We start from the raw sequence: 13,544 nt of genomic DNA, 5'->3' as shown, positions 1-13,544 counted from the left end.
GGAGAAGATTTCTTTTTCCCAAGGCAAGGGAGGGCACTTGGGGAAGAGGCAGAGAGCTGGCAGGGATGAAGAGTTGGGAACCAAGCCCCGAGCAGGCTCCTGGAGAAGTGGGCATCACTGGGAGAGACCCACCGGGATGGTGGGGAAGGACCAGCCCCAGGACCAAGCGGGAGCCACGACAGCTCCCCAGGGTCCCCAGAGCCAGAGTGGCATGGCATGGCTGAGTGGGCACACACCACTGAAGCCCCCCGTGCCCCTCCTGCTGCCACAGCTTGCAGTCTTTGGCCCTGGAGAGCAAAGGAGGTTGTGCCATCTTTGGTTGCACATCAGCACGACTCTGCGGGAAGATGAGCCCTTTGCCATCATTTTTCCTACCAAGATGGACAAAAATTCTGAAAATTAGCAAAAGTAGTGGAGATTCCTGCAGAAACAGAGAAAATGGAAAGCAGAGATTTCTTTTGCTGTTAAAAGGGAGATGGCAGAAGAGAACAGCTGTACTGAGACCAAATTTGCCCATCTCTGAAGTGTCCACCTGCTCTTTGCTCTCCCCAAGCTCTCTGACCTCCTGGGAGCAGCAGCACCTCCAGCCCAATGGCACCGTGGGGAGAAAGGGAGATGCGCCCAGCTAAAACTGGGGGGATGCCTGACCCTATAGCACCTTGCTCACTGCCTCCACTGTGTGCCACCTAACCCCAGCAGGACCCCACCACTGCGGACCCCCAGCCCACGGCAGCAGCAGGGCAGCAATTGAGCCCCCCATGGGCACCCTGCCATCCCCACCGAGCTCAGCTGCACCTCCCTCAACTGGGTGCTAAGCTCGCCACAAGGATGCCAAGCATCTCCCTTGGCTTTAGCTGCATCTGAGATACTTTTTAGGGCCAGAAGAGTTGACATGTTAATTTACTGCAACAAAATGAAGGGCATTGACAGTGCTAACCCAGCACAGGTCACGCTCTCCTTTCCTCAGCAACTGGTTCTTTGAGTCTCGTTTCCTAAGAAAACAAGGTGTGCGTGCAATCCCGCCGGGCGAGCGTGTGCGCGCCTGCGGCCGCCAACCAAATTTGACTAAGGGCCCCAGGCTCCAGAGATAGGAGGTTCCTACACGTCTTGTGAAGACAGGAGCTGGAGAGGAGCAAGCCCCAAACGAGCCCCCACGGCAGCAGGGAAGCTGCAGCATGAACACAGCCTTTACCAGCCACCGGAGACTCTCCTCCTCCGCAGCCGGGGTGCCGCGAGGCACGAACCTGCCGAGAACGACACGCCTGACTCATTCGTCTGCTCCTAGAAAGATTTCTGCTTACTTTTTTTCCTGGCCTGGCGTTTCCCACACGGGCTCTGTGCATGGCTGTGGGGCAGGGAGGGCAGCGTTGGGTGGGCGAAGCCTGTCTCCTCCTGGCATCCATGGCGAGATGCCCGCTGGGCTCCAGGATGGGGCTTTCCATGCGGAAGATGTGGTCACCCCATCTTGGTGATGCCAAACATCCCACCTCGGTGCTGGTGTACGTCAGCCTTGTGTGGGGCAGCAGCGGCTCTCCCCGGTGCTCGTCACCCCGGCACCACCGGTCCCCATCACACCGGCACCACCGGTCCCCAGGGCACCAGGAGCCACAGCCCCTCGAGGACCAGGTTTTACCATCCCCTGGGGGCAAAGTGAAAGGTTCTCTCCTTTTCTAACCCTGCTGCAATTAATATTAAAGCTTTTTTCACCCCTTCTAGCGTGTCTGGGCAGAGGGGACCAGTCTGGCTCTCAGTGCCGGCAGGGAGAGCTGCGCAGCCCCAACCCCGGGTGCATCCTCGCATGCTCGCCTCGCAGCCAAGTCCGGGAGGAAACAAGCCCCAGCTGTGCCTCTTCGCAGCTACTGTGACCGGGCTCTTCCCCCAAAAGGTCTCGGACAAGCAGCGGGAGGGACCTGCCCCATCGCCCAGGAGCCGGGGCAGAACAAGCTGCACTTCACGGCTCTGAGGTGTAAAGTGCAACAGGCTCCTCACTCCCCACGCCGAGCCGGCGGCATCGCCGTCCCACCGCGCCACAACCTGTTAAAAGCAAAGATAGCGCAGGTCCCGTCCCGCGTCCCCGAGGCTGGTTTCGCACACGGGTCTGTTTACATCTCCCCATGGCGGCCCGCATCTGTGTTTATGTGTGTGTTTCCGTATGTGTGTGTGTGGCTCTGTGTGTGTGGCGGGGTTTCTGGGTGTGTATGGGTGTCTTTTCGCATCGGGCTTTCAGCTAACCTCTTAGAAAATGAAAACAAGCCTGGAAGCCTGGCAGCTGTTCCCCGAGCCCAGCTCCAGAGCCGCTTCCAGACAGACAGTAACCGCAGGGCTGATGACCGAGCACACACGCTTCCCTTCAGGCCTTCTTAATTGCGCCGTCAGATATTCTGAAACAAAGGAAATTAAAGACTATACTGATAGCAATAAATATGTCACAGGAGCAATAAGAGGCAGTCGGCTCCCTGGGTGTCTGGGAACCGGCGGCAGCGGTAACGGTGGGAGAAGGGGCTCGTGGAGCCGCCGGAGCTGTAGCCACGGGACCAGGCTTGGCCGGGACTCTGCCGAAAGTTGGGTGGGCATTGGCAGCGCCGCTGACCCCGGGAGAGGCCTGGGAGAGCTCCAGCACAGGCGCGGGCCAGCTACGGCCACGTTGGATTTCTCATGGAAACTTGCGTAGGATCTTGCCAGGTCCCAGGATTTTTTTTTTTTCCCTTGCCTTTGCCCAGATTTTCTCTAACCGGCTCCTCTGATTTCCTCCAGCTGCCTGCACGCGAGCGCTGCGCAGCAAACACCCGGAGCGAGCCGGCAGGAGAACTGCCGATGTCCCAGCGGGCACGTGGCCGGTGGCATCCAGCCGGAGGAAACCGCTGGGCACAGGTTTCGTTACCGGCACAGCTGGGGTGACGGCAAGGTGTCGGCACAGGTTTAGGGACTGAGCTGGATGGGGACCACCGAAATGGTGCCCAAGGATGGGAAAGCGGTGGGAAGCAGGGCTGGCACCAGCAGGTTTCAAAGCACGGATGAGTGTGATCTGGCAGTGACCGCGGCAGCAGCTGGTAGGGCACAGGAACCCCTCTTCCCCCAGCTGCCAGCTCATGGGATGATTTGAACACTTCAAGAAAGCCCTGACCCAGCCGGCACGGGAAGCATAGCCTGCCAGAAAGGATGGAAAAGCCCAGCACTTGCTTAGCCTGGAAAAGGTGGGGTGGGAGTTGCAGGGGCTGTGGCAGAGCCAGGCAGAGCAATCTGTTATCCGTCAGCAGAGGGTGGGACGATAAACCCCAGGCTTCGACCAGTGAGAGACGTTTAGGGGAGTTTTTCCTACGGCCAGGCTGGGGATGCGCCGGGTTTGCTGCCTGTTGAAGAGCCCCAGGAAGAGGCAGGACAGGGATGCAAAGCAGGCAGCTCGCTCCCACGGAAGAGCCACTCGCCACAGCATCTTGGAGCATCGTTCCCCAATTCCACAGACTTTCTCCCACCCTCAACTTCCTGGCCGGGATGTGCAACCGGTTTGGTTGAGAGCGGACGGAGGCGACAGCCGCTCGGAGACGTCGAGGGCAAGGGTTGAATTCAGGCAGCAGAATGGGTTTGCTGGTCTAAATCCCTTCTGGAGCCGGAAGGTTTTTTTGGCTTCCTTACAGCAGTGTCCAGCCTATTGTGGGAAAGCACTGAGCACCGATCACCACTTTGCCTCCGCTAAAGGCAGTGTCACGAGGTTCGCAGAGAGGGGCTGGGGAACCAAGTCATTTTTGGCTGAAAAACATCTTTTCATAACCACAGGGGAGGAGGGACCCAGCTGGGCAGAAAACACAGGCAGGACAGTTCCCTAGAAATATCCAAACTCCTCCAAAAAATAACCTGAGGTAACAACTCTCCCCACCCAGCCCTCCCCAGCCCCATGTGCACCCAGCCGGCTGGCCGGATTCATCCCACTCTTATCTCCAAAATCCCCTCGCTCTCCTGACCCTGCTAGTCACCCCTTTTGGGACAATTTCTGCAAAGTTCCTTCGGGGCTGGTCCAAAAGGCGGCGAGGCAGCCGGGGTGCCCCCGAAGCCTTTTTGCTGATGGCCACATTGCTGGGGCAGCATTGGAGGGCGAAGGCGCTGCAGCTTCCCTTCCCGGGAGCTGGAGGGGAAGGAAATGCGGCCGAGCCAGGGCTGGCAGTGGCCCGGGCCGCTGCCAGGAGCGGTTCAACACGCTGGCAGCCACTTCCTCTGCTCCGAATTGCGAAGCCGCTTCCTCGGGCACCGCAGGCAGCTGGCGGGGAGGAATGGGGCGCCACACGCGGGCGGGCGGTGGATGCTCCATCCCAGCCCGAAACACCCGGGCAGCGGTGACCTGCCATCCACACCGGGACGTGTGGATGCCAGATGCAAGTGTGGCCCCAGGGGGGGGTCAGCCCGCAGCCCTCAGTGCAATGTGCTGGGAGATATCCAGACCCGCTCGCGAGTTGGTGCTGACACAGTTAACTTTCATACCCTGAGCCTGGTCTAGAGTGCAGGATTTTGGTCTAACCATGAAGCATGTCAACATTGAGCAAGTGGCAACCCTGAGGAGCAGGGCAGGAGGGAGGCACGGTGTGAAATGCTGCTGTTCCCTGGAGCTCAGGCACCTCTCAGCCCCGAAGGGTGGTTGCTTTCGGGGAAAAGAGCAGAGGAGGCTGTTTGGTGCTGCCCACCTTTGATACAGGGACACAGCTGAGTGCCCAGGGCCATGGGGATGGCTCCCTCCCAGCAGCATGCCGCACCAGGGGAAGGATGGGAAGAGCAAGGCAGCTTCTCCTCTTTGACTCTGGATGGGAGAGCACTGGGAAGCAGAGCAGCTTGGGTGAGGGGAAATCCAAGGTCCTCCTACCTCTTTGCAAGGTTGTTCATGCATTTATTTCCCTGGGTAGGACGTCTAGCCCAAAAGCCCAAGGGCACAGAGCCACCTCGCTCCCGACATACCAGGGAAGCCACGCCACTGCTGCCTGCCACAGGGCTGGACCCGCTCTGCCCCATCAATGGAGCAGGCTGCAGCCCCGCAGTCCCACACAGCCTGATGTTTTCCATATTCCCCTTTGTCTTCCCCAGGTGAGTCCCTGAGAAGGAACTTCCCACCAAGAACAGACTTGCCTTGCTTCCAGCAAAGGGGAATCTGCACCCTCGCTTTGCTTAAGAATTTGCTCTTACTCAGAAGGCATCAAGGCTTCTTTGTAACCTCCTGCCTACCAGGGGGGCAGCTGTCGTGGCTGGCCTCCCTCTTCCTCCCAGCCCACGCAGATGGGTTCAGTTCCTTGCAAAAAGCTGCCTGTTCATGTGTTTTCTTAGCAAAGGTATGTTCCTTGGCTGCGGGAACAGCAGCAAAAGAGCAGGTGGGCCGCCAAGAATGGAGAACATTTTTCCCTCCTTCCTCGGCTTAAGTATGTCAGCACAGCCCTCGCCGCATCCTGGAAGCAGAAGGCTGGACCCGGGGGAAATTTATCACCCTCCTTTGCCTGCCATCTTCTTCAGACGATGCCGGTAGATAAGGCTCAAAAATCTGTCCCCCAAGTGCAGCGCGGCTCCCAAAGCACCTCATGGGAGTGTCCTCCCACAAATTCTCCGCAAGCCAGTTTTTTCAGCAGAAAACCGAGTTTCTGAGGAGTGGGAAATAGTCACCGAAAACACCCGAAGACAACCCAAAGCTCAGACCCCTGAATGATTCCCATACATTTTCATTCCATCTTTGCTCTGCTGTTACATGTCAAACCGCCTTCTTGCCCACCTCGCCCCAGCCTCGCACCCACCCGATGATGATGCTCGCACAGGGACGGGCAGGCACAGGGTGGCCCATACACACGTCCCGGGAATGCTGTATACACTGCAGGATTTATGGGGATCAACTCTAATCTCCGGGATCACCAAACCCAAGGAAAGTGACTCTTTCTTTCTCAAAAGGCTGCAGAAATACTGCAGTCAGCAAAATTCTTGTCCTTCCTGCACCAGTAAGTGATGGCTAAACCTTATTTTAGATCAAAGGAAGACAGGAATGGCCAGATCAGACCTAAAGCCCATCCAGCCAGTCTCGGCCTCTGGCAGTAACTCACACCAGATGCTCCAGAGGAAGATACAAAGCCTCCTCGGTGTGCAGATGCAAAATAATCTGCCCATGCATGACTTCTCATCATCCCATACAAGGGCACAGGAGCAAGTCCCCTGGCTTTGCTATTCAAGACCAACGTGATGTGGATGGGTATTCACACCAGCTCATTCATAGACCAACATTAGGGGGGGAACGTCCCTCTACAGATAACAGAGAAAGAGAGATGAAAGACTTCCCTCAGAGTGATTCAGAAGAAGAGTCCATCTCTGCTCTGAATCATCCTGGGAAAGAGCTGATCTCTCTTCATTGACCAAATACGGTGTTTAGGGCCTTTGGCCTTCAGCTAGATCCCTCAAACACCTCAAATTAGGGTGAATACACCATCAGAAAGGGTTTCAGCTTCAGCATCCATGAAACATCCCTCTATAGGGACCTCTCTTACATGCCTCCCTCAAATATAAAATGTCTCCAGAACACACAGCTAAGGTGCAGACCACAGGCGAAAGTGAGATGGGATCCAGCAAAGAGCTGAATTTAGCAAAAACTTCATTTCCCAAAGCCCTGCTTCACAAGGCTCTCTAATAATATTCCAGATTAACAAAGGAAACTCTTAACAGAAGTCCACGCAATATCAGATAAGCATCTGATGAGCGCACCTTGAAGAACTGAGACCTCCGCCACATCACTCCTGGCAGAGGTGTGTGACCTCAGGAGAGTCACTTCAATTGAATTTAAGCTTCTCCCTCTTTATGGTGCGAATAAAGATGTTCAACCTCCTTTGCAAAGAACCTTGTGACCTGTGGATGAAGTAAGTACCGACGCCTTAATGGAATTATTGTCGGAAAGCGGAGGAAATACCAGTTGCAAGACACTGAAAAATCCAAGTCTGCCCACGGGCAGCATTTCCTGCCACGGCGATGCACGCGGGGCTGACTACGACACAAGCAAAGCCCTCGTGACGTAACAAGGAGCTCTCAGCACACCACCGTGAGATCACAGCAAGTCTGAACAACAGCCACAACACTTCAGTCCAACACGGTTTCCTCAGCTCGAGAAACCCAAGTGGCAAGGCGCTTGTGGAGTGACTTCAAAGGCATCCTGACATCAGCAAACACACCCTTCGCGTTTCCACCGGCATGGCCGGCTGCATTGCAGGTTCGTGGAGTTTCACACACTGTGCTCCAGGAGCAATTATCAAAGCACTTGAGTCATGAGAAGCCTCACTGACCGTTACTGAGTACTTCCTTTGTCCAACGTGGAAGGATGCCCAGGCAGAAATATCTGACTTTCACATCTAACTCTTTCCTAACAGAGCTTCTTACACAGCAAGCTCTGTTGCTGGGCTATAGGGAATTTTTGTCCCAGGCTTCTTGACGTGATCCTTTTCAGACAGAAAATCCTGACTCATGAAGCCGTGACGTTGAATATACTGCTGTGTAAGGCCTGATACAATTAGATACTTGGCATTGGCTTGCTCTTAATCCAGCCAAGGAGAATATATGCATTTTTGAGAACTGAATATTTTTATTTTCTACTTTTAAGCGACGGGCAGAGGAGGGAAGCCTTAGCAATGCCTTAGTAATGAGGGTCACCCAAATACAGTCAATGTCTCCCACTGGATAGTTAAATAAGTGAAATGGAAAAATAATGGTTTTCCCTTTTCCTTTGCAATCAGTGGCCAAATATGCTGATTCTCTTCCGGAATGAGCAGCTGCCAATTTCAGAGAAGAAAATCTCTTGTAGCCAAGTAGCTCAGCTCTTACATGCTCTAAAACAGCCTGGGAAAAGGAAAGCCAGCCAGCCAATCGGCTAAATAATTTCTGAAAATAAGTAGGTAATGGCCGTCTGAAACACCACCAACATAGCAAATTTACTTGCAAACTGACGTCTCTTTTAAAGCAGAAAATTGACACATCCGTGTCAAATCCTTCCCTGTGCTTGGACCTACTTCACAGAAGCATTGTGGGTTGACTGTGGGTCCAATTTCCAAGTCACCCGAAGCTTTCAAGGACACGAAGCTTCCCCAAACTTTGCGCAAGCACCAAGCATCTTTGGATGAGCCCATCTGGCCTTATCTAAAATGTATAGAGATGCTGAGAGTGTTTGGGCTTTTTTTGGGATATTCCTGCCGCAAAGCCTCAGGTTAAGCTCTCTTTGCAGTACTTTGAAAATAGAAAGTAAATGCTGTCAGGCAACTGGCCCACTTCTGTTTTTTACTTCAGTGTAATTCCACTGCATTGGCAGGGAAACCAGGTAACAGCCAAACAACCACAAGCCAGAGGAAATATTTGGTTGTGTACAGGCAACTACGCTTTGTCTAGATGTCGTGCTTACCAATATCTTCCACGTGTCTGAAGTCTGCACTGATTCAGAATCTCTTTACCATGGAATAACACCAAGATTGTTTTGAGGGAGTTTTGCTGTGTGCTGTGCTACAGTCTCCTGCTCCTCTTGAAGTTGGTCTACATGGAGGTTGGTGCCAAAACAAGAGGTCCTTGCTCCTTGACCCACACACAGCCCCTGAGCCTGTTTTCACCATTCCTCTTGCACCACTGTCAGCCCATTGGCCATGGGGAGAGCCAGATCAGGGAAAAGTTCTGGTTGAAAACTAACCCAACAAATAGGTAGTTGACCTAAGCTTTTAGGAGAATAGGTAATGCAGTGGTTGTAAGCTACCTGTGCTGTCCCTTCCCAGCTCTCTGCTTAAGGGACACAGCTAGGAATCACCAAAGCCCAGCTGATGCCTGATCTTATGGCCTAGTAGGAATGATCAATGGCAAGTAATTGCCTCCAACAAACAAGTTCCAGTCTCCAATAAACGGGGGGGGGGGCGCGGAGGGAAGATGCTGGGACTGGAGAGCTATGGAAGAGGCCAGCTGGAGATATGTGAGCAGAGCTCAGCAAAGGTCTCAGATGCCAGGGTGGAACAGCAGAGAGAAAAAAAAAAAAAACCTTTTTTTGCATGTAAGCAGAGCTCCTTCACTCTGGAAATACTGGTCATTAATGAAACTGCATCTCACTATGCTGTTTTATTAATGCTGTGGAAGCATCTAGAAATGTCTGACAAGATCAAAGCCCTGTAATGGCATCATCTCCTGCAAGGGCTCATGAGATGTGGTTCCTGCCCCCAAAGGCCAGTGCTCTCTAGAGGGGGGGGAAGAGTGGAAGGGAAGAGTGGAAGTCCTTCAACAAACCACTGAATGCCCCCACTGGGGCGTGCAGAGAGGTCTCCCGCATCCCAGTGCTGTGCCTCACCCACATGGACATGCAGTTTCAATTTGCTGGTTAGATTGAACTTTTAAGAAAAAGTATTCAGGGACAAAAAGCAACTGTCCCCCTGGCTCTCCTGACAAGTCCCTGACCCGCGGCTGCATCTCTACCACCTGCTCGGGCTGACATTCACGGTTCTGAGGCTGGCAAAGGCTTGGGTAGATTCTAGCCAACTCAAAATGCCACTTTGTTTTCTAGAGACACCATTTTCCTGTGTTTTAGACAGTCTTACCCTCTGTTACTGAAAAAAGGTCTGTGTGTGATTCAAGGTCAATTTACTGCACAAAGGACTTGGTTTCCTGTTATCAAGCCTAGACTTTCATCAGAATAAACATCCCCTCACTGCACGTCCTGTAAAGAAATACAAGTAATATGAACAGAATATATCATGACATGCTCATAAAAGAAACCGGTATGTTATATTTGCCTGCCACATCCCCCTTCTCCCACTGGTAAATGCTTTCTCAAAGTCCTCCAGGGCAGGTCTTGGGTGCTTTCTTGTAAATAGCAGCAACAGGCCTTGAACCTTCCTGAACTATGCTTAAGTGTATGTCTTCTCCATAACAGATCCCCTCCTTAAAAAGGTGTTAAATGCAGAGCTAAACCATTAGCTAATCAGACAAGAAAACATCAAGATGCTTGCATGGGCAATCGTTAGCCCTTCCAAAACAAACCATGCAAAGTAAATGGGGACAGCTGTATTATTTCTATAACAATCAGACCATACCATCACTGTGTTGACTCCACAGATATTTTACAGCTAGAGTATCTTAATTCCTATTTTTCTAGCATAAAAACAACAAACTCCACAGCAAGGTATTTAGAAGACGTCACAAGGTGGCCAATCGATTCTGCATTAGAACAGTAGGTCAATGATGCTCCGGGAAATACCATACAGGCATGTCTGGCACACAGATACCCAGGGCGGCGTTTCCTATGGAAAACTCCTGTGAGGCTTTCGAATCTCAGCCTCCGCTTAAAGGAAAGATATACATGCCAACCTGACTTAAATTAGCCTTGGAAACTGCTTATGGAAAACGTGCCAGCTCAGATGCAAATCCCTCTTACTTACCTCGTGATGACAACAAAAGCCTGATGAAATTTTACTCATCCATTAACAAAAAAGACTTTGCCCAGTGACACATGTGGGTGGGATTCCAATAGGGTGACATTATGCTTTTGGCACGAGGATCTTGGCCCCCAAGAATGGCAACCCTGTGGCATGACAAATGCAGGCACTCCACTACAGCAGGCCACAACTACATACTTTACCTGCTGACTCAAGAGGAAGAATGCAGAACCTACAAAAATTAAAGTTCCAGCCAAAATCCCGAGATGGTAATCTCATGGAACAGTTCTTCAGGTAAAGATTTAAGATTAGAATTATACCCGTGAAAATACTAGCTGATTTCTAATCACATTTATAGCAATGTATATTCAAGGTATTTCACTGGTATCACTTCAGAAATCCACTGGAGGAAAAAAATGATCGCTTAGCTCATTTGGACAGTGTTAACAATATGATTTTTGTATTACCACCCCAGATAGACGTTCCTCCACACTCCATTGAAATCAATGGCAAAACTCTAACTCTCCTGTTTTAAGTGTGGAAGAATCTTCATTTCTCCTCCTTCTGTGTTGTGTTTCATTTCTTCTCTCTGCTCTCCTTCCAAAACTGAAAGCAGCAGCTATCAGATCAGATGATTTCCTAGAGCGCATGAAGCAGTGGAAATCCCGAAAGAATCCTGTTTTCAGGTGAAAAATGAATGTTGACACCTGTCCGTAAGATTACTGTGCAGTACCAGGGGCTGGGGTTATTTTCTTGTTGAGGACAGTGTATTTAAGGATGTGGTTGAGACAATGCATTTTCCGTTTGACTTCAGTTTGACTTTCAGTTTGAAACAGAGATACTACTCTTCTCGTTAAACGCTATCCCAGAAACAAGGAACGATTTTTAGAAGCACCACCAACCTGTTTGTGGCTCGGCAGGTTAAGGATATCCACATTATATCTATTAAAAAGCCTGTGGTCACAATAAACGAGAAAGGGTTCCCCTTCTTCACTAATTTTCTGAAAAACCCTGTGAAGCATTCACTTTCCCCTTACAGAATGTTCCCAATATTCTGTTTTTTAAAGGGGCTTGTAATCTTAATTGCTGTTCGTATCTTTGGGAGATCAAAGGGAGGATGTCTGTGATTCTTTGTATTACTCACTGTTACATTAGCACAAAGATCACCTATTCATTTATTTTGGTTTAAGAGGTAACAGTCTCCTTTCACTGCATGCACATAATTACTGTAAGCATTCAGGGGACTTGCCAAATGATGCATGGGGGGAGGAGGAGAATCTTTGAAGAAAATTGTTCAAACGTAATTTAGTTCACTAATTGGCAAGGGACCGTTACTAACGAATTGCTTCTGTTTTATGTCAGTAGTGAATCAGGTTGATGATGTGTAACATACATCAAGTCAGTTAATGAGTATTAACTAGAAATGCGACTGAAACACAAGAAAAAGGTTTTTTTACCTTTAGCTAGCCAAGCAGAATTGCTAATAAATAAAAGGATATGTGTAAGTGGCTTATATGATTCCAATCTGCAGTGGAAAGACTTTTCTTAGAATCTGATGGTAACCACAAGTTTGTGGGAAAGAAAAATCAGACGCTTACTGTGGCAGTTCATCACAAGTTACTTTATTTCTAACCAAGCCTGAAATGAAAATGACTAAAAGTCATTACCGTAAAATAGCTGATTAGAAGCCAATGTGAACTGAGACAGTGAGTCTCTGGCCATGGCTACAAGACCAAGACATCATGCAGTCAACTAAGCTGTGGATGTACTTCGTGGTGTCTGCGTGCACACTCTTACTATGTGGTAACACAAGATAGCTTACTTAATTTTCACTGTGGGACAAGACACTTTGCATATTCCAGTGTGCACCAAGCAAGGTGGCATGCCCCTAAGCCTTGTGGTATCATACTTATAGGAGAAAGACTAACTCACTGGAGTAGCCATAATCACAGACACGTTTGACTTTCTCCTACAAGCAGAACACAGCACATGACAAGGCTTTGAGCGCAGGCAGGAGTCAGTGGGCTGAAGGAATATGGAAGCCACACGCTCTAGCAGTGCCAGGGCAGAGCTTTCAGGTCAAGGCAGGTCCTGAGCTGCAGCTGTCCTGTGAAGAACGCAGGCCTCCCAGGGATGTGCAGGCATAGGAGCAAATATCATTACAAAATCTGGGCAGAAGGAAGAATTCTGGTTTGCTCTGGCATGTGAACAAACTGGCTTATTAGGCCACCGGTGCAAAAATGAGAACACAGGACTGAAAGTGAGGATAAAATGGAGAACTCTCATGTTCTACAAGTTTTGTGAAATAGGCATCAAGCCACGAAACCTGCCAGACACTGCTGCAGGCTCACGGACAGTCAGTGGTCTGTCTGCCTTGGGCCAAGTAAGGACAGCTGTGGTATTAGCATTAGGATTGCCGTGCATTACTCAGCTACCTGGAGAAGAAGGTTGACTGAACATCTAGGGGTGGTCAGCTTCAGCGTTATCTCTCCCCAGTCAGCCAGTTCTAGTCTGGCTTTCAACTCTTTCAGTTGGTCAACCAGAGTAAAAGCACAAGAGAGATGCGTCAATCCCCACTTTTTATCCAGTCAAGGAAAGATCACTGTTTCAGCAGTGAGGAGTCTCATGTCTGAAGCCAACCTCAAGCACTGCCACAGCAGAAGCCATCACCATATTAATGGTGATAGGAAACCTGGTGTGTCAAACGATGGCACTGGTGGCCGAGGTCCTTCAATCAGATGCCCCAGCCACCATGGGTCACATAATTGTCAAGCAATCCTCACTGCTTTCTACAGAGCTGTCTGACATACACCACGAAAGAAACACCTTACATCCAAAACCACCGCTGCTCTTCAAGTCCTGTCCTGAAATATCTTTGCCGCATATCTGAAATGTCAGGGATGCTGCTACGCTACTGGGTGCATTACTCTCTTGTACTCTAGTGCTTTTACTTCCCCATCACCCTAAGATTTGAACACTTCAGGCAATCAACATTATGTTGGGAAGAGAGTACACTACATTCCCTTCTTCACTGTTTCCTATTTCAGAATCTCTTTTGCGATGTGCATAAAGTAATGCAAAGGCTGTTCCTTGAACATCTTTTTTAAAATGTCTAAGACCAGTTAAGACCATTTTTCTCCTCCCACT

Source organism: Haliaeetus albicilla, chromosome 10, assembly GCF_947461875.1.
Source record: "Haliaeetus albicilla chromosome 10, bHalAlb1.1, whole genome shotgun sequence".
NCBI classification, from domain to species: domain Eukaryota; kingdom Metazoa; phylum Chordata; class Aves; order Accipitriformes; family Accipitridae; genus Haliaeetus; species Haliaeetus albicilla.
This window is presented reverse-complemented; position numbering follows the sequence as displayed.